General features: G+C 36.6%; 1 long non-coding RNA gene across 1 annotated transcript; it reads right to left on the bottom strand.

Moving 5' to 3' along the window:
* Positions 1-255: 255 nt before the first annotated feature.
* On the bottom strand, positions 256-16,253 carry LOC123580770. The gene is made up of 4 exons (XR_006703448.1): positions 15,918-16,253; positions 15,327-15,491; positions 14,541-14,739; positions 256-1,695 (listed from the first exon to the last, which is right to left on the bottom strand). It is a non-coding gene; the product is annotated as an uncharacterized LOC123580770 (long non-coding RNA).
* Between the last annotated feature and the right edge of the window lie 3,692 nt (positions 16,254-19,945).

Raw genomic sequence — 19,945 nt, 5'->3', positions numbered from 1 at the left:
CTCTGACAAGTCACTTAACTCATCTGATGATAACAAAATAATACCCTGCTTAATAATTCACAGGTTGCCTTGAGACTCTTATTTGATAACATATGTGAATGTTTTTTGAAAGCTATCAAATGCTTAGTAAATGTTAGATATTACCTCATTTGGAAAATATTAAAATAAATATCAAAATTGTATAAATGTGTTTGTATATTTGTTGTATATGATTATAAATAAGTATGTATAGCATATTGTTGGCTTTTAACCTTCCTGGCAGCTTCCCAGGTATAATCTGAAACTGGCCCCTGTACTCCAGAGGGCAGGGAGAGACCAAAGAAAGTCATATCACTATATTTGTAGGTGGAAATTTTTATAATAGCAAAGGGAATTTACATACTGAGTATTGAGCAGCACCAAGATGAATGGATCCCTGCACCTGTCCACCAGGTCTTAAGTTTATAAAGAGGCCCTAACTGGGCTCAGTCATGTATACCACAGAAGTATTTTCAACACCACACCACCATCTCAAGGCTCTGTTTTTGGAGCAGCATCTGGGAGCAGGAAAGGCAAATGGAACCACATTCCAAGGACAGGGGAGGGAGGGAGGAGACTCCAAATGCCCAAGTCCAATTTACTGGTCAATTTGTGGTCACATCTTTTTGATGATGTTTCCCAACACATGTATACATATAATGGAAACATAACTCTTCCAAATTTCTCTTTTCAAAGCAATTTTAACATTATTAAATCCCTACCAATTTGATGTTTTTCATAAAGATAGGGAGCGTGATGTAATGTAAATGTAATGAATCACATTTCTTTTTAAGTAAAGGTAAAATTCTTCTACATTATTATAGTAATATTATAAAGTATCCCATATGTTAGGTGTTATCAGTAATAATGTTCCCTGAATCTTATTTCTCTAAATTAATAGAGTACAATAAATGTGTTTTTTTATTAAGAAAGTCACAGTGTGAGTAGAGAAAATGGGTGTATGTGGAGAGTGTTCACTGTATTAAAGAATGTGTTCTGAAGGCCATTATTTCTGCATAAGTTCAGAAAAAGAATCATTCAGCATGTATGGCAATAACTGGAGAAATCTTCATGAAGAATGTGTAGGAGTTAGGATTGGTTGCATAAAAGTATGAGGACAGAGTAGTTTAAGGAAAATGATAAAACTTTGAAAGTATATCCTACCTCAGGGCCTCTGGGCATGTTGTTTCCTTGGAAAATTTCTCTCCTAGACACTTGCATGCTTTTCTTTCTCATTATATTTATATTTTGATACTTTAAGAGGTCTCCTCAGATAACCCTATCTAAATTAGTACTTCCCTTAGCATTAATCACCATACGATGTTGTAAACCTGTTTGTTTATGTATATAATATCTGTTTCTCAACCAACACAAGAACTGTATGAAGGCATAAAGTTGGTCTGCTTCCTTCACTGTGATGAAAGGAAAGCTTGGGGATGGGAGTAGGCAGGTAGAAATGTGGAATTGGAAATGAAGCCAGGTCCAGGATGTAAGTAAAGAAGGGGAAAGGGTTGAAACCATGGAAGGTCAGTGTTCTGAAAGAAGTAGTTGTTGAAGCCATTCCAATTCTCTGAAACGTCATTTGTTCCATGAGGATTTGAAGAGTTCATTGATGGTAAATAGTAGTAAAAGTTCTTGGAGTCACCAATCTGAATATCTATTTCAGTCATCAGTGCTCTAGATAAAGCAGGAAGAGGAAAATGAGTTTAGTATGTATTTAGTCCAAGATACAGCAGGTTGTGGTGATAAAACAAATAAATAGCATATGTTCATTTTCATATGATTTACCTTTTTTTCTCAAAAGTATACTGAAAAAAACATCTAAGTGTTGAGTTTGTGGTTATTGAGTTAAGGTTGTACTATAATTAAGATGAGGAGAGATCTTTTTAGGATTAAATTCTGAATATTCCCTGGATCCTACAGAAGGAAAATAGGCTGGACTCTGGGCATTAAGCATAATAGCCTAGAACTTTGGAATAATCAGAGAAAATTTAAAAGAATTAAGTTGTTGGCAGAGTACACTTAATAATCTCCTTTTTAAATGCTCAAAACAGCTGGACTCAGCCCTCCCCATTGCGACTGTCCCCTGCCACTCTTCTGCGAGGTTCTGCCACTTTGTCCAGATGTCATTTTTAAGCATTTAATCAAATACATACTCCCAAAACCAAGGTACTTGGACCATATGGTTGATGGTTTATCCAGAACTAATAATTTATTTACTTGTTTTTTTTAAAAATGTATATAGTGGAGGCAGCTGTTATATCACTAGACTAAAAAGGATAGACAGATGGTAAAAGCCAGATGAAATACAAAGGTTAAGATATTCATAACCATGATTCCTCATGAGACTGAACACAAATCCAGGCAGAATCTCCCAATAGATCGTCTGAAGTTGGAGACTTACCACCATCCCTTCTAAAATTACATTGGTCAGGTTATATCTATTTCTTCCTATTTGTGAATCTTCCACTCCAGTCAGACTGGTGGTCTTATCACTTGCTGTCTGTTGATCTTTCCTTGTACCTCCCCGCCTTTGTGTTTTTGTTCTTGCCAGTATCTTTGTTTCTAACTCCATCCTTTGGTATCTTCACTGATCCAAATCTGACCATATTCCAACACCAAGTTCAGGTGAATCCTGAATCCTTCTCTGACCACCCTGACCCATTATCAATCTTTCCCTTTTGCAGATATTATAGTGCTCATTGTCTGTACATGTCATTCAGTAATGGTATCATTTCTCTTATTCAGTTAACTTTTTTTATCCCCAGGTTTTCTCTTTGCAAAAAAAAAATTGCATTCTTTTGTGTTCTGTCTTTTGTATCTTCTGGTACCCACTATATGCTTAGTTCTTCATCTTATGCACACCTGGTATTCAATAAATATTTGTGATTGATGGAAAAAACAGTTAGTATTATTTATTTCTAATGAAAACAAACTCATGTTTAAGGGAATATAATGATTTCTTCTTAAACAAAGCACCATAATGTGAATACCATTAACAGTGGCCCTAGGGGCTGCAGTTTTGTACTGTATTATTTTTCTGTTTAAAAATTAATAATCTTGTACCATAGCTGCTGCCTTTTAAAATTTATTGGCATTGATTGGGATCTACTCTGGACTGTGATAGATAGCTTTGATTTGGGGCTTGGAGCTATAGTAGCAGTTGAGAATAGAAACAAAGCACAGTTTTTGTCAATAGGTCAAAGGACTGAGAATATAATACATTAATATTATCATTTTCATCTTCAGAAAAAAAGAAGACATTAACAAAGGCCATAAGGGATTTCAGAAACTGGTATGCATTCATTTAAACAAAGAAGGCATGTTTTTGAGGCATAGACTTGTGCTGTAAGAATTAAGAATCAGTGCTTCTGAATGTATGTTCCTACATATGTTTAGTATACTTAAGTGTATTTATTTTACTTAATATCATATGCAGGAAAATTTGTCAGACATCCATTTACCTGCCTTCCTTTGCAGTTCCATTCACCCTAGTTCTATTTTTTTTTTTACAAGCTCTCAGGGCCCCCTGAGACCTGCCCCTCCCACTCCCCATAATGGAGTTTCTTTTCTCTGTTCCTAACTTCATACCAGAGCAGCTGCTCTTTCCAACAGTTGCCAGTTTGATCTCTTCCAACAGGCGGCTACCTCAGCCAACAGTGATATTCACAGACTATATGTGCCACATCTCCCAAGAACTTTTGTATTTATTTTCTATAATCCAGAGGCTACTTGATGAGCTATTTTTGAATTGTGGAGTAGGGTGATGAGAGAATTTTTGGAGGTTCCCAGAGTTTTCCTTTAGGCCACCATCTATACTTATTGGAAATAAAGATATATCTGATCTTAAATTAAGGATAAAATTATTTTTAACATATTTCTACTTGACTAATGATAAGCAAATGCTGGATTCATCACTGTATTTATCATTACATTCAACATTTTCAAAAGACTCAAGCTCTAATGCTCTAATAATGTCATTTTTAAACAAGAGTGCCTGAATTACTGACCCAAATGACACTAGATTTTCTGTTACATTAACTCACTGCATGCAAATGCATTAAAATTCTCTCAAAATTAAAATTAACTTTTAAAAATTAAAATTCCCCCTGTACCAGTGCCTTTTTGAAAAAGCTCAGTATCTTTCTAGCCCTGTTAATTTAGAGGCTATGAGAATTCCCTGTCTCTAGAACCCAGTCTATCTCTTTACTACATACCTAAAAATCTTCTGGTAATAGTTTTTAATTTACATTTTAAAATGCATATTTTCTGTGACATTGCCAGCTCTATGCTGAACTGCCATGAACAACGAGTTGACTGATTCCATTTCTTCTTCTCTACCCCTATTACTTTTCCATTTATCCCACTTGTTGAGGAAGAAATAGGAAATAAGTAATTGTCAGAATAGTTCACATGCCAGAAACATCAGACAGAGGGTAAGGCATTTGGGAGGACTTGGTGGGATGCAAATGTTGTAGAACTTGGACCTTGAGATATTTATTTCCATGCTTTATAATCTTTAGAAAAGGGTCATAACTTCCCAGTGGGTTTCTCAGAAAATTTCTACCAGAGGATGGAAATCTATTGGAAACCCTTTCTGTTAACAGGTTTCTTTGCTTCTGGCATGGTCATCACCCCAGCAAAACTTACAGATCCCTTCTCAGTGGCTCTCTAGCCTCATTGTCTATGGAGTGAAATAGTCATTCAGTCAGCAAGCTAAAAAACCAGGAACGTTTTTGGTAAGATTGGCAGTACACACCACTGTTGATCTTTTTTCTGTATTGAGATAATTTCCTCTGTATCACTCTACAGCAATCATTGAAAACATGATCTTTTGCTTCTTAATAAGCAGTATAGCTTTTTGTCCCTAGAAAATAATTTATCTTATTGAAGTACAAAGAATTCAGACTTGTGACTACTCAATTTTTTGTTTGTTAGAACAATTAATGGTATAATATCATCATACAAACATGGATGGAACATAAGTGATAAAAGTTAACAGCTCAGAGCCTGGAGCTTGCTTTGGGTTCTGGGTCTCCTAACTACTGAACCATTTCTTTAAAAACGGAAATAAGTCTCTATTGAGCAAACATTCATCCATAGTTGTCACTGCATATAGTGTAGCATAGATTTCATGTTCTTTTCAAGACTACCGAAAATAAACCTTTACCTTTAAAAAATACTTCAAATACTAAATTTAATATTTATGTTCAATCATATAGACCTGAGGCAAATAATCTTAGATAATGGATTATTTTGAAAACAAAAAATAAAAAAAACCCATATGAACAGTAATAAACTCTTTGCATAGATTTAAAAATAAATTATCTGTGATACAGAATTAAGTTCTATGTAGATAGACTAAAACCTATATAATGGTCATGAGTCAGAATCATCTCAATTTTCTAGGGTGATTTTGACTGAAAGCCAGAAGAGCGAATTCAATCCAGACTGAGAGAGAACCAGTGGAAATGGTAGAGAGAGCAGTCTGGACTTGATATAAAATATTATCATTGATTCCTGATAGGCCAGATTTTTTTCTTTACATTTAAATCACTGTATTTTCTCCATGGCACGAATATTAAATTGTTAGTTAAAATATGTGAAACTCAATGGCAACAGCAGATCTCGAGAATTAAATATCAAAGGGGTGATGGTCAACATTTCTACTTTAAGAGGAATGAGCTGAGTAATATGTTGTCCTCTGTGAAGTCACTGATTCTTGCACCACATTGTAACATGCCTTTTAAAATATTTACTTGGAAGTGTAATATATGCAGTCACAGAAAAGGGATAAAACATATACTCACAGAAGAAGATCAAAAGAAAAGTGAAGTTTTCCATTTTTGACTTCCATTCTTCCTCATTCTGCACTTTTAACTATTGCTTTTAATTATTTTATTAGTGCTTCTTGATTCTGTGTATTGATTCTCATCCCTAATATATGATGAATTGAGCACATTTACCCTACCACCCTCTCTCTACACTTCTTTCTCCAACTTATCTTTTAATTTTTCTCATGTTTACATTTATAATGTTCAATAATATTCTTAATCCTGTATTTTCAGGTCCACTCCCTTTATTATCAGTTGGATTCCCACATTGTAAGATAAGAAAAACAAACACATCCACATTTCTATATCTCTCCTTTCCTATCTCCTGACTTTATTAGCTGTGTCATCTTATATTATCAAGTTTTATAACATTTATATTTCCTTTTGTAAATATATCAAGGTCTTCTGTTTGGTTTTAGTTTTATTCTAGACTTTAAATACCACTTATTAGACTATATGACATGATTGTGTAAGAATTACTAATTATACAACCAAATGGTATGACTGGATCTGTGAAGAAAGGAAATATCTTAGGTCACTAAATCTGTACCACATGAAGAATGTTCCAAGCATCAAGATCCAATGGATTCTGTAACTCAATGCTCCAAACTCCTGGAAATAACTGTTAAATACCACAGTTTGCTTCATGCGAAGACCATGATTTCACCATGTTGCCACTTTTGCCAAGTTTTTAATTGCCTTTTTCCCTATTTTGGTAAAAGATACTAACATCTTGCACTTTCTGGTGATAAGAATCAGTTTTATTCTTGAGGACACTCCTTATTCTAATGTAAACCAATGATTTCTGGTTTTTCTGAACAACGATGATCCTGTGGGCCATTGAAACTCTTGGTTACTTCTACTGTTTGTTAAACCCTCTACCTTTGCTTGATTTTTCTTTCATTTTGCTACAGTAGCTTCTTAATTTTTCTTTTTGTTTTTAAGAAACAGGTACATAGGAAATAAACTTTCCTAGCTTTTAGAGACTTGAAAATATCTTCTTTTGTCTTAAATTTATTGATATTTGGGTTGGGCACAATTTGTTGATAGTTGTGATCATCGTAACACTATCTAGGCATAGGTCTTTTTTTTGTCTACACGTTCAATTTGTGACTAAGGGGAAAGTCTCTCAGGCAAGATTTGATTCTAAAGCTGGATGTACCCCTAATTGTAGGCATTTGTGTAAGTTAAAGATTGAATCACACTTCCTTTTACTCAGTCATAAAGTAAGCATGTTTAACCCTTAAGGTAAAGTGAAGACTCGACAATCAAATATACTGTACAGTTGTTGCAAAGATTAAAACAACACATTTGAAGAATGCAGTAAATACTGGATACTATTTCATTTTGTTCAGCGCTAAGCAGATCCTTTTAAAGTGAACATTTTCTGTGCCTTTCCTAAGCTTTTTCTATTTTGTTTTGTTTTTCTTTGATAATTTTTTCCCATTTGTTTCCATAGCTTTTCATTCCTGGACCTCCTATTAAATAGATACAGTTGTTTCAGGATTCATTCTCCATACCTTTTTTTTTTTTTTCTTTCCTGGCTGTGTGTTTTTCTTGTTTATCTTGGAATATTTCCTTTATCTTTGCTAGAATACTTGTTTTGCTTGTTTGTTTTGTCCCTAAGTATATTTTTCATTTTCAAGAACTTTTTCCTATTGCTTGATTAGATATAAGATGGCAGCTTGTTCTTATTTACTTGGATACAACTTGCTTCAAATTTCTCTGTGGATGCTAATCAGAATTTTTTAAATGAAAATTATTTTCCATGAATTCAATGTTTTTATCCCTGTGGTTAGTTGCTCCACTTGTTCATCTTGGCTCTTTGTCCTATTTGTTTTGTTGGTTTAATTTTTTTTTTTTTATCAAGTGTCAGGTTTCATTGGTTGTCTGTTAATGTTTAGGATAAAGAACCATGTTGATTGACATAGGTAAATAGCTCTGGTTATCTCTCATTTGGTTTGTCCATTCCTCCTACATTCCTTTCTTCTAAATCAGTGAACTTACTATGGGCTCCATGTAAGAAGCTAGGTCTACTGAGGAACAGGTTTCTCCTTGGGGGCTATAAGTGGAAGTGTAGAGAGAGGCATACTAATATAGTAAAAAGTCTATTTTGGAAATGGAGCATTAGCATATTTCCCACTTGATCCCTCTGCTTTTCCTTTTTCTCCCTCGTCCTGCCACATTTCTGTTTAGAGTTGATTCCAACTATGCTTTGCTTTTCTCTTAGGATCATCAACCATCCCTGGGCTTTTGCCTTCCCTAGAAGTTAGCTATTTTTAACTTTATACCAAACATCCTACTGACCTCCACATTGCAGATAATGGTTATGGGACCACTACGACTGTTTTAATTCTAGTGCCATCTGAAATCTTGATTCATAATAGAAAGAGCCTATTAGCGATGTTACTTGGTCTTCTTTCTGCTGGCTTCAGAACAAAATGAAAAGTTGTGGCACAGATCAGATACAGATCAATGTTTTCAATGCTTTATGGTGTTTATCCTTTAAACAACCCAGAGAAAAACTGCATACTATCTTTCTGTACATTTATTTTCCCCACACCCCATATTTCAATGGCTCTGGACCACTATCTGCTGTATAGAGCTTTTTGTTAGGATTCTTACTGGCCTCTTGAAACAAGGAGTGACTCCAAATTGTTTTCTCTTCTTTTTGCAATTGCACATTCAGTTGCCACAATGAAGATCAGTGGAGTCTAGGAATTTGCCACTGTAACTTGTCATCCTTCCTGTCCATGTTGCCCCAGTTTCCAGGATTGGGCTTTTGCTTTGAGTTACCTTGGCCCTGAAACACATTCATGTCTGTTTATCAGCTCCCTGTGGGTAAACCTCTTGAATGAAAGCCGCTGCCCGTCTAGTTTCTAGCCAACACCTTCCTCTAACCATTGCCATCGCTGTCCCTTGTCAGTATCCTTTTGGGATCCTATACCCTTCCATTGCCACAACCACATATCAACTTGGATTTGGTGCCTGGACAGCATGGAAGGAATGCTATTGTTGGATTACTACGGAGGTCTTCTCCAATTCAGCCCTCCATTTCGGCGACCATTTTGCTGTTCCCCATGCCCTGGAATCTGATACATAAATATTTCCATCAGATCCCACTGTTTATCCAGGACTATTTTTCATTGTACATATATATTTAGAAAAAATATTCACTGGTAAGGAAATGAGCATTTTCCCCAGGGTATGGGCTCAGGAATCCCAAGAAAGTGACACTCAGTGCTGACCATCATATGGATTCCTGGAAGAAAAGCTTAATTCTGATCTGTACATTTCTAAAAAGAGAACTACATTGTAGACAGCAGATCTCTAGCCAGCCAGTCTCATTGAAGAAAACAGTTGCTATGGGAAAATCAAAGTGGCCTTAATAGTCATCTAATCCAAACTTCTAATTTTATAAGCTAAGAGGTGCTAAGTATCTGACTTAAGGATCTTAGCTTCTTAGTGACACAGCCAGAAATAAAAACCAAATCTTCTGATTCATAACAATATAATTGTGTCTATAAATGTACATTATGGGTATATTATTAACATTTCTAACAAAAGTTATAAGCATGAAGGTACTTAATGTTCTTTGATCTCTTACTATAGACCAGACCCTAGACTATTATCTATCTAGTGTCTCATTCTGTCCTTAGAATAATTCCAAGAAATAGGTAGTATTATCATTCCCATTTTACAGATAAGGACACTGGCAGTTTGTGCATTACAATAACTGTAAGTAGCTACCAAGATTAAAACCTTAGTAAGAGATGGTCATAACTCAGTATGAGAGCCTAATTTCTACTATCATAAAGGGGGATGGGAGGACTAAAAGGCAACAGTTAAACAGGTTTAAAATTCATATTCTCATTTATGTCTGTCATTACTACTCACTGGGCTGTCATGCCAGGAGCCAAAAATGAGGCTGAAATTGCCTTTGGCGATCATATCCTTACCTGGTTTTATTTGGGTTAGATGAAAAGAAAAAAGACCTAGCTTACTGCTTACCATTTCTAAGTGTTCACACTCTTATTCACATTCCTGTTTATTTTAACTTGAGTTCCCAAGGCGTCCTTCCCAGGCTCCCCTCCCAAGACTCTTAGGTCAGAAGGTTGATGATGAAGGTGCAAGATGCATGACTGGGGATGAACACTGTTATAACCTAGAGTCTGGGGGCTAATGAACGCCACCTTTCATCCTCAGGGGGTTGGGGAAGAGATAGCTAAATTCAGTTATTGCAAAGAAATCAACAGATTGTCCAGACCACCTCCATCTCCTTCCACGATTAACCTTCTCTTCATTTGGATGCTTTTTATCTGGCTTGACTATGTTTTTTCTTTAAATTGGCAGTCTGTGAGCATTTTGTGGGGAGAAGAGACAGGAGAGGGAATATGACTTGAAATATGGTTGTGGGTGTTTTTTAACAAGTTCTCTAAAAACCTTAAAAAAGACCTTTTAAAAAAATCTCTGTGAATTACCTTCTTTTGCTTCAAAAACATAGAATGTTCACTGTTCCACACTAGTTCATGATATACACCCTTTAGGGTAGAAAAGAATGATCTCATTTTAGGCACCCAACCAAAACAGAATAATTTATTTCTTTTAAAAGAAACATCTACTACTAAAGTTAAATGTATGAGAATACATGGAGCATATAGGTTATTAATACTAGGATAGCAATTATTAGTTTTATTTTAATTAAAATTTTATCTCTGGCAATAGGTTTAGTTGAAAATCCATCATAATTTCCAAATGACATCTTTAAGTTTTTCAAATGTAATTTTTTAAGCTGTCCTTTACTTTTTTCTTCCAAGAATGCTGGGAAATTGTCCTTTTGAAAGTCAGTTCCAAAACATTTTCAAGTTGTAAACCATGAGGAAAACAGCAAGAACCTTTAAGTGGAGATCAAAGTATGGTGAAGAACCTCTGTTTTGGGTTTGGATTCTAAAATATCTTTATGGGATTCTAAACATGGTAAAGATCACCTGTCACAGATCCACATTCATTTATTCGAATGAAGCAATCATACCTATAGCTGCACCATTTAGAGACATGTTTAATGCCCTCTTTGCACTCAGATGAAAGGTATTGAGGTTCCTAATGCCTGCATCCACAATATGGTGGGCTCATTTCTGCTAAATAGAAGATATGCTTTTACAAAGTCAACATATGGCTTCCCCATGGTAGAGATCTGCCTAAACATTGAAGAGAGCATATGGCAGAAGAATTTTGTAGATACAGTGGTAGAGTCAAGAATGAGAAGATGATTTTGGGCTCACTGCCCTTCCATTTTTCTATTATAAAAGGAAGTCAAATTATTTGGTTTTACACATGCACACACTAACTGAAAAATAGAAACCGTGTATCTATTGAGTTGCAGAGTGACATGCTTATTTCTCCTGGAAATGTAAGAGAGAAATATGAAGTATATGTGGCTCCTGATAAAACATGACATTTTTGAAACTCTCTTCTAGTACATTATACAAATGAGTACAATAAACTCTCTTTGGGGGGTACCTTTTCAGTTCAAGAGCTATCTGCTTTTCTCCAGTAACTGAACTCTGAGCCATGGTTTGGTTCTTCACCAACCATGATTACATTTAAGTTGTGATTCTGAATCCCCTAGCCATAGCTGATTACCCAAGCTGTGACAATCTAATTCTATTTTCCAGAAATTGAGAATTGGGATTGAGCAAGAACAGGTCCTTCATTTCCCAGTGTCACTGGCACTGAGTATGGAAACTTAGGATGCATGGGATAGTCTAGATCTTTGTAAGAACAAAGGAGAGGCAGACACAGAGAGGCTTCTAGTTGTCCTGGGCCTGCATAAGACCCAACTCTAGTTGGCCTTTATACTCCATCATATGCTATTTTATTTTTAGAGTCCTTTTTTTCTTTTTGCTTAATCTAGCCTTTTGTCTGAATGGGAGACTTTTAATTAATATGCGTAGTGTAATGAGATCCTATAAAGGCATTAGTTAAAATACCAAGATGGAGGGGGCAGGAAGGTAAATTTGGAAGCCTTCATGGACTGTCTTTTCCTTTTTTCCCTAGCTTATTGTATACTGCTTTCTAATTGTATCTAAATCCCTTTCCTGAAACAGTTTCATGATAGAAAAATGCCTTCTTAAATTTATTTTTGTTCCTCTTTCGAGCCCACCCAGCACAGTCCTAGAATTCCTAGAAGGACAACTTGTGTCTTTTATTTTATTTTATTTTATTTTATTTTATTTTATTTTATTTTATTTTATTTATTTTACTTTATTTTAACTTTTTATTTTAATTCCAGTTAACATACAGTGTTACATTAGTTTCAGGTGTGCAATATAGTAATTAAATAATTCTGCATTATTATTGATTTCAAAAATACTTTTCAAAATAATTTCCCATAATTCTGAGCGAGATGATTTCCATTTAGCTCTCCTCCATTTCCTCCATTGCCTTCCCTCAACCCCCAGGTACAGAGTTAAGGAACTGCAAACAACACTTCACAGAAGGCATATTTCCCATGAAGAAGGAACACTTGCCCTCATATGGAATATGTCATTGGAATTTATTGCTGAATGGTTGGCCATTCTGGAGAAAGTCCCTTGAAATCATATGATTTAGTAATCACTCTTGATAAATCTTTTTTTTAAAAAACAAGAGAATCTATTTTAAGGCTTGCCGTGCAAATCTCTGAAATGTGACAATTGAAGGATCTGCAGTTTTTTTCTGTATTGCAGACAGTCCCTTAATGCCTGACTTCTTTGTAAAAATGAATGTTCCTACTCTTTCTTTTTCTGAAAGAAGGAATTATCCCACAGTTTAAACAGAGAAGTTGCAGCACGGGTTCATCCTCTTGGTGGGAGAGAGACCCCATATAAAATTCAGAAAATTCAGCAAGAGCAGCAGAACAAACGGGATGTTGTATGAGTGACAATGATCTCAGTTTCTTTCTAATATGAAAAGACAGCTGGGTTGAGGCACTTGGACCACCCACTGCTGGAAGAAAAATGCTTGAATCCTCAAAACCTTTGATTTGCTAGTTTGTGGAGGTGAGAATGTAGGGCTCACAGCATGTGCTGGAGAAGTAAGTTAAATTTCATCTACTCATGCCTTCCCACCCTTCGCCTACAGAAGATTTCTAATTGAAGTCTCTGCTAAGGAAATGTCAGCCTAATATCTACTTGAAACTTTATTTGGAAGTTTTTGTGGGGTTATTAGGCCTTTATTCATCCCTTTGAAAATGAGATACATTTTAGAGTTTTTGTTGGTCGTATTTTCTGTTTGTTTTGTTCTTTTCTGTTTGCTCGGTATCTATGACAGTAGTGGATTACAGTGGTGCTCTTTCCTAAAATGTATGGCTTCAGAAACAGTGAAAATGCTATGATGTGGTTACAGAGTAACTTCATACTATACTTCCTTAGCCATTTGTTCACTCTATGCTCACTCCAGTGAATGGTGCAAAATACCTCATCTTTAAAATAAAGGATTATACTTTTATTTTTTTTATTTTGTTTAAAAAAATGTTTAATGTTTATTTATTTTTGAGAGAGAGACACACACACAGAGTGGGAACAGGGGAGGGGCAGCGAGGGAGGTAACACAGAATCTGAAGCAGGCCCCAGGCTCTGGGCTGTCAGCACAGAGCCTGATGTGGGGCTTGAACTCACGAATTATGAGATCATGACCTGAGCCAAAGTCAGACGCTTAACCGACTGAGCCACCCAGGTGTCCCAAGGGTTATACTTTTAAATAAGTAATTACATGTCTTTGTTTTACAAGTCTATACCTCAGAAAAATATTTTGCCACAAAATATATTGGCTACTAAAGGCTCAGGGAAACATATGTGTAATCAGAGTGTGAAACTCAAGACTACACTTTAGGTTTTGCCTTCAACCCTAACTTTTTCTAACTGCAAGTTACTCCTGAGCATTTCATAAGAACACCATTTGGACACTTAACACCATTCTTGTCAGCCCCTTCAATTATTGCTTCTGGGCAGCTTCTTTAGCTTTGCAGCAATTTACTCTACACAAAACCAGCACCTGATACTTCTTTTAAGGTGAAAACACAGACTGTTTACACAGGAAGAGGACAGTAGGAGGAGGACAACTTCACACAGGTGGAGGATTCATTTTTACATACAAGTAATAAAGCCAGGAGCAGGAAAGTAGCTGGTATCCCCCAGAGAGCAAGGCCTCAAACCGTCATTAATGGTTAGACATGGCCTAATCCATTTCCTTCACATAAATAATACATTGAACATGAGCCACCCTGTGGTACTTGTATTAGAATGAATGTTTCCTGAGAAATAATGCCGTAAAAATGAAAGATAGATTAGTAGTGTGTGGATGTATGTATTCTCCTCTGTGAGGAAACCTTGGCTTTGTCCTTTCTCTTCACCAGTGCTATCTTTGCATTTCTTAGTCTGGGCTTGAATATTCACTGTAACTTCCTTGCTAGTCAGGTAGCTCCAGCATCCCATACCATTACCAGTGTGGACTGCTACATATTCGATCATGTCTATCTCCCTTGATTATAACCACAGACTTTTTCTTTCTCTAGCACTTTCATAAAACCAGGGTGAAGTTCTACAGATCGAAAGAGTTCAAAACTTGTTCTGGTCTGTCCCCAAAATGCAAAATCCTTGACTTCTCTCCCCAAACAGGTAATAGCAAGATATCCAAAGTCCACTTTACCTTCTTCTAAGGATATTCTTTTCCCTCCTGCTTGAAGCCTGGGGGTTCTTATACACACATCAAGTGATGGAGGAAAGCACCATGGGATCAGTCCAATGTCATTACATGTTATGTGGTGAATGAACGACAGAGGCTTAATACAAACTAATGTAGAGGAGGAAAAATAATTTTGTTTCTTCTGAGTTCTTAGATGAGACTTCTATAATAAAAGACAGATGAGCAAGAAAAAAACAGGTTATTAACATGTATACCTCCCGGGGAAACTGAGTAATTTCCTGAGGTGGCTTAGAATTCAGGCTTAAATGCAATTTCAACAGGGGAAGGGTAGGGGGTTTTTAGGACTCTTTGGGGAGAGTAAATGATTCTTAGGAAAAAATAAATAGGCTCTTAGAAGAATAGATGGGAGGTATGACAGTTCATGACAAAGTTTGCCTCGGTGTTGACTCCCCTCCTGTGGTAAGAGTCAGTCCTCCCTGGTTAACAAAATCTCTCTGGGAAGAAGTTTAGGACAGTTGAGTTTGTTTTGGAAGATCTATCTTTAGGCAGATAGGAGGAGTTCAGAGAAAGCCTCTTCCTGTATTAGCTGTTTTTAAAGTGACTACAACTGAAAATAATCAGTATGCTGAAGGAGCATATTTGGGGATGGCATATTCTGCTACCCTTCACTAGCTTGACAATTTGTGTCCAAGCAAAGAAATGGACTGAATCCCATTTTGCATAGCAGTTACCTATACTAAAATACTGTGATCATCTATAATAACAAATATTATGGAGAAGGATACTTACTCTCCAGTAATTTGCTTCATGGATAGTTGCCAGCCAACCTAGCTGGAGACATTTGATTTAAACTCATTTGGTCTTCTTGGTCTCAGGGAGATGACGTGGCAGAGATAATCAGTTATTGTAGACAAGTGCTCCTGCACCAAAATAGCTCAGGAATGGTGAGTCTTTCTGGTAGAACAGGAAGGGAAACAAGTTTTTTTTGCAAAATTTTGGAGTATTTAAAAGCGAGACACTCCCCCAGTAGGTAAGGCTGCCCTTATAATTTCGGTCCAAAATTCAGTAGTGGAGCCAAGTTCTTTCTCTCCTGAGGTATCACCAGTGAAGGAGTCAAGCTCCTTTGTAACAGTAATGGGGGGAACAATAACTTTCCAACAATGGGGTCAATTATAGACCCTCAAGAAAGTACTATAGATCTACAAATGTATTTATTTGTCATGTACATTAACTCTATCAACCTAACAGATGCTGTAAGAACTGAGTACATTGTCTACCACATCACAGAAGAACAATCACCAACCCCAGTGATAAACCCCTTTCAGAGTAAAACCACCCTTTTCTCCCAGAAGTACTATGACTGTTTTCCCATTTGTTTACCCTTTGAAGCTTGGCAAATGTCAGTGGTTCTAAGATGACATCTAATCCCCATTTATTCTTTAGCAAAAATGGCTATATCTGTTTCAAAAGAAGAGAGTAAAAACAAACCAAAGCAATAAAAACACAATAACAACACAAATACAGCACAAAATAACTTTTAAGAGCTTGCCTCAACCTACATCTTGACCTTTAACTTATCAACCCTACAGTTGAATTCTACTCTTCAATAATGGCATTATCTGTAATTCCACAAAAGGTTCTATTATTGTCAGAACTGCTCCTTTGCTAACTAGAATGCCCTCTGTAATTTCAGTATCTGGTGATTTAGCTCTTATTTTTCAGAAGCCTTGTTCAAATCCCAGCCTTCACTGAGGACTAGGCAGATCTGCATATGCTTTTTAGTTCCTTCTGCACTGCCTCTAACAATGCATTATTGTTGTGCTGCACCTAATTAGCTACATGACTGTAACTTCTATGTGATAAGAACTTTTCAGGGCAAGGAATGTGTCTAATTCATTTTTTTATGTCTTTTATCAAGACATGCCTTGAACACAGTGGATCTTTACAAAGAAATATTCATTTAGTCAAATACCTCTCATTGATTCAAATGGCGGACATGGGGTGGGGATACATTCAGGATAATTGATATTCTAATTAACCTAGTAATCTATATACCATAAAATTGATTATAATGTTTGTCCAATTGCATGTAATTATCTACATACAGGAATAAAAATATTTGAAACATAGCTTTACATTTTATTTATTTTTAAAGTTTTTATTTATTTTTGAGAGAAAGAGAAAGAGAGAGTGCATATGAGTGGGGGAGGGGCAGAAGGAGAGGAGAGAGAGAGAATCCCAGGTAGGTTCCACACTGCCAGCACAGAGCCCAATGCAGGGCTTTAACTCACAAACCTCAAGACCACGACCTGAGCTGAAACCAAGAATCAGAAGCTCAACTACTGAGCCACCCAGGTGTCCCACCTTTACATTTTATTAATATCAAGCATGTACTCCAGGATTCTGTGGGCCTTAGGTGAATACTTCCAGGCCATGTCTGGGGATAAAAAAAAAATGTACCATGGTTATTTATACCAAATGCAGGGAGGATAAAGTCTGCTAAGAGCATTATCTCCATTATCTCCCTCATTTCTAGCTACTCAGCTGCTGATTCCTTATATTCTCTGTATCGTTGGGAAACCATGTGTTCCAAACTTACCACTTTTTCTTGGGAAGGAAAGCATAACACACCCAGCTCCACCCTCCTTGCTCTCAATGCATTTTCTCTCCTTTGGAGAAGAGAAGTAAATTATCTCATAAGTGAGTTTGGCAGAAGGAAGTGGGATTGTGTGGCACAGTCCCTGACAAATTATCTCTGAGGCTGCTTTCTGGTCTCTGAGATGCAGCAAGTGGACTAACCCTGAAAAGGTATCATGCTGTGGTCCCATGGATCCAGAAGTTGGTTGGGTCAGTCTGCCTAATTAATGAAAAAAGCCTCAGTAAGGCCCTTTGGCTACACCTAGATATCTGGTCTTCCATTCCAGGTCTAGTCCATAATAAAGGTTTTTTTGTATTAATTGTTTGTTTTTAAGTCTCTGTCTCCCCCTTGCATCATCTTCATTTGGGTTTGAATTCTGGAAAGAGGGAAAAGATGCAATTCATAGACCTTTCTTCATGAAACTGAAACCGTTATTCTGTAGAGCTCATAGTAAAGTAGTTTCTTTGGCTTCTCTACTTTTTTTCAGCCTCTTCTCTAAACCCATGTCTTAAGAGAATGGACTCTGTGTCTTTCTCTCAATTTAACCTGGCTTATTGGCCTTAAGACAAACTTTGTCATCTGGATTCCCCCTCCTACAAGGGATACGTGATCATTTGCAAATGTAACACTGAAAAATTTACTTGTATATTCTCTATAAAACCAAGTCTGCCTGAAGCCTCTGGTTAGCTGCTCCAACATTAATCTTCTGCTTCTACAAAAAAATAATAATAAACATCTGTCAAAATTCTCAGAAATATTCTGAATACTTGCATATGTTTAATTGAAGGAAGCAGGAGATTCATTTCATTATGTGACAAAGGGTAAGGGGATTATTAATGAATGATTATGAAAAAACAAGGGCATAAATATTCTGAGCACCTTATAGAGAGGGCAGTTATTATTCATCTTTGTGTCCACATTTCTTGGCCAAATAAAACAGTCATTGGTGAGTCTCGTAAGCATATTCCAGTCATGCAAAACCATTTCCTAAGGTTACAGTCAGACTTTTGAATACATTTTCATAGAGTGAGTAGCCTAACCTAAATAATGTTAGCCTCCCACCCATGGCCATGGGGTGCCTTAAATAACCCCATAGCCTGTTTATCTTTTATGGAAAAGACCTTGTGTTTCACCAAATCAACTAATACATTCATCTCAATCTCATATAACTTGTTTCCTTATATCTACATGATGGTTTCTGGATTGCTAGCTTCTTAAATGTGTTTTTCAATGCAGGTTCTCCTGTCTTGTTTGCTCATGGAGACACCATGATCAGAAAGGTGGTTTTACCAGAGTATAGTTACTGCCATTTCCCAAACAGTGAAAACTCCACTGAAGGTTTGGTGGTGGATAGAAACTGTGCACTTCCTTGGGGAAAAGTAAAGCCCTTGCATTCTTGGCTTCTTTTAGGACTTACACATGTGTCTTTTCTCAGTTGCCTTGGTGATTTATTTGCTCATCTATCATCACACGTGGTCTTTACTCTTCACCTGTTTCTTCTCCCTCCATTACTTATTGAGTCATTTTACTTGTGATAATATAAACATAAAATGGGCCTCAGAGATCATTGATGACCATCTGATGAGGGGGATGAAAAACTTTGCTTTGGAGAACCTTGGCTTAACCTTCAATCGGTTAAGCATCTGACTCTTGATTTCGGCTCAGGTCATGATCTCACAGTTGTTAGATCAAGCCCCGTGTCAGGCTCTGTGCTGGGTATGGAACCTGCTTAAAATTCTCTCTCTCCCTCTGTCCCTCCCTCTTCTCAAAAAAAAAAAAAAAAAAAAAACAACTTGTAAGAAATTTCACTTCAGTGAGAACATTTATGTGAGTACAGTGAGGCAGCAGAGTGACTTTTGATCACACCACATTACTTCATAAGCTTTACGGTGATTACTTTTCATTTGCTTTAGGGATGAGATGTCTGTATACAGTGAAAGAAAATATAAGCATTCAGGGCAATCATTCCAGGTCATCTTTGGAGTTTATTCTTAGGGTTTCACATCAGTATAACTTAACACATTCCATGTTTTTTATATTTGTGAATACAGCCCTCCACATTACAGCTAGTATTCTCTCCCAGGAGCAAATTCTAAAATAGCATCTCACTCTTTATTCACAGTCACTGCCCAGTGCCCTTCAGCTTCTGAGGTAAAACTTGGCAATTACACCCAGCATATTTCTCTCCTACATTCTTCTGGGAAGCCTTCTTCAGTTGGTCATTGGCTTTCTCTCTTCTTTGCTTAGCTTAATGTGAAGAATCATTTATTATTCAGATTTGCAAACTGTAATCTCGCCCTGCATTCATCATCTGCACTGCCTGTATTTCATAGTAATGTCACATGAACTCTATTTAGCATATTTACCTAGTTTTTAAGTTTTTAAATTTTGGGGGCTTTTAGTAGCAGTGGAATTGTTCTCTGACAAAGTATGATGGTTTAGGAGTTCTCAGTCCAGATGCTGTTTTCTTCCAGGCCAAGGATTTGGAATATGTTCTTGAGGACGGATGGAGAAATGTTTTAGTAAAGTTGCCTGTGAATGTCCTTGACTAGTCTCTTGCTGCCGTAATCAATTTGAACTATCTTTATATATAATTCATTTGCTCCTCCATCATACAGGGCATTCAACACTGCTACTACTTCCACCTGTGTGAAGGTCATTTCTTTGGCCCAGAAAACACCCCTTCCTTAATAGTATTGTTTGTCAGCATATATCAATTTTCTTGAAATTGACTCATGTGTTGAGAAGTAGGCTGGATTCTTGCTTTGTT

This window comes from Leopardus geoffroyi, chromosome A3, assembly GCF_018350155.1.
Source record: "Leopardus geoffroyi isolate Oge1 chromosome A3, O.geoffroyi_Oge1_pat1.0, whole genome shotgun sequence".
In the NCBI taxonomy this organism is placed as follows: Eukaryota; Metazoa; Chordata; class Mammalia; order Carnivora; family Felidae; genus Leopardus; species Leopardus geoffroyi.
The sequence above is the reverse complement of the archived record's forward strand: the minus strand, read 5'-3'. Positions and strand labels throughout refer to the sequence as shown.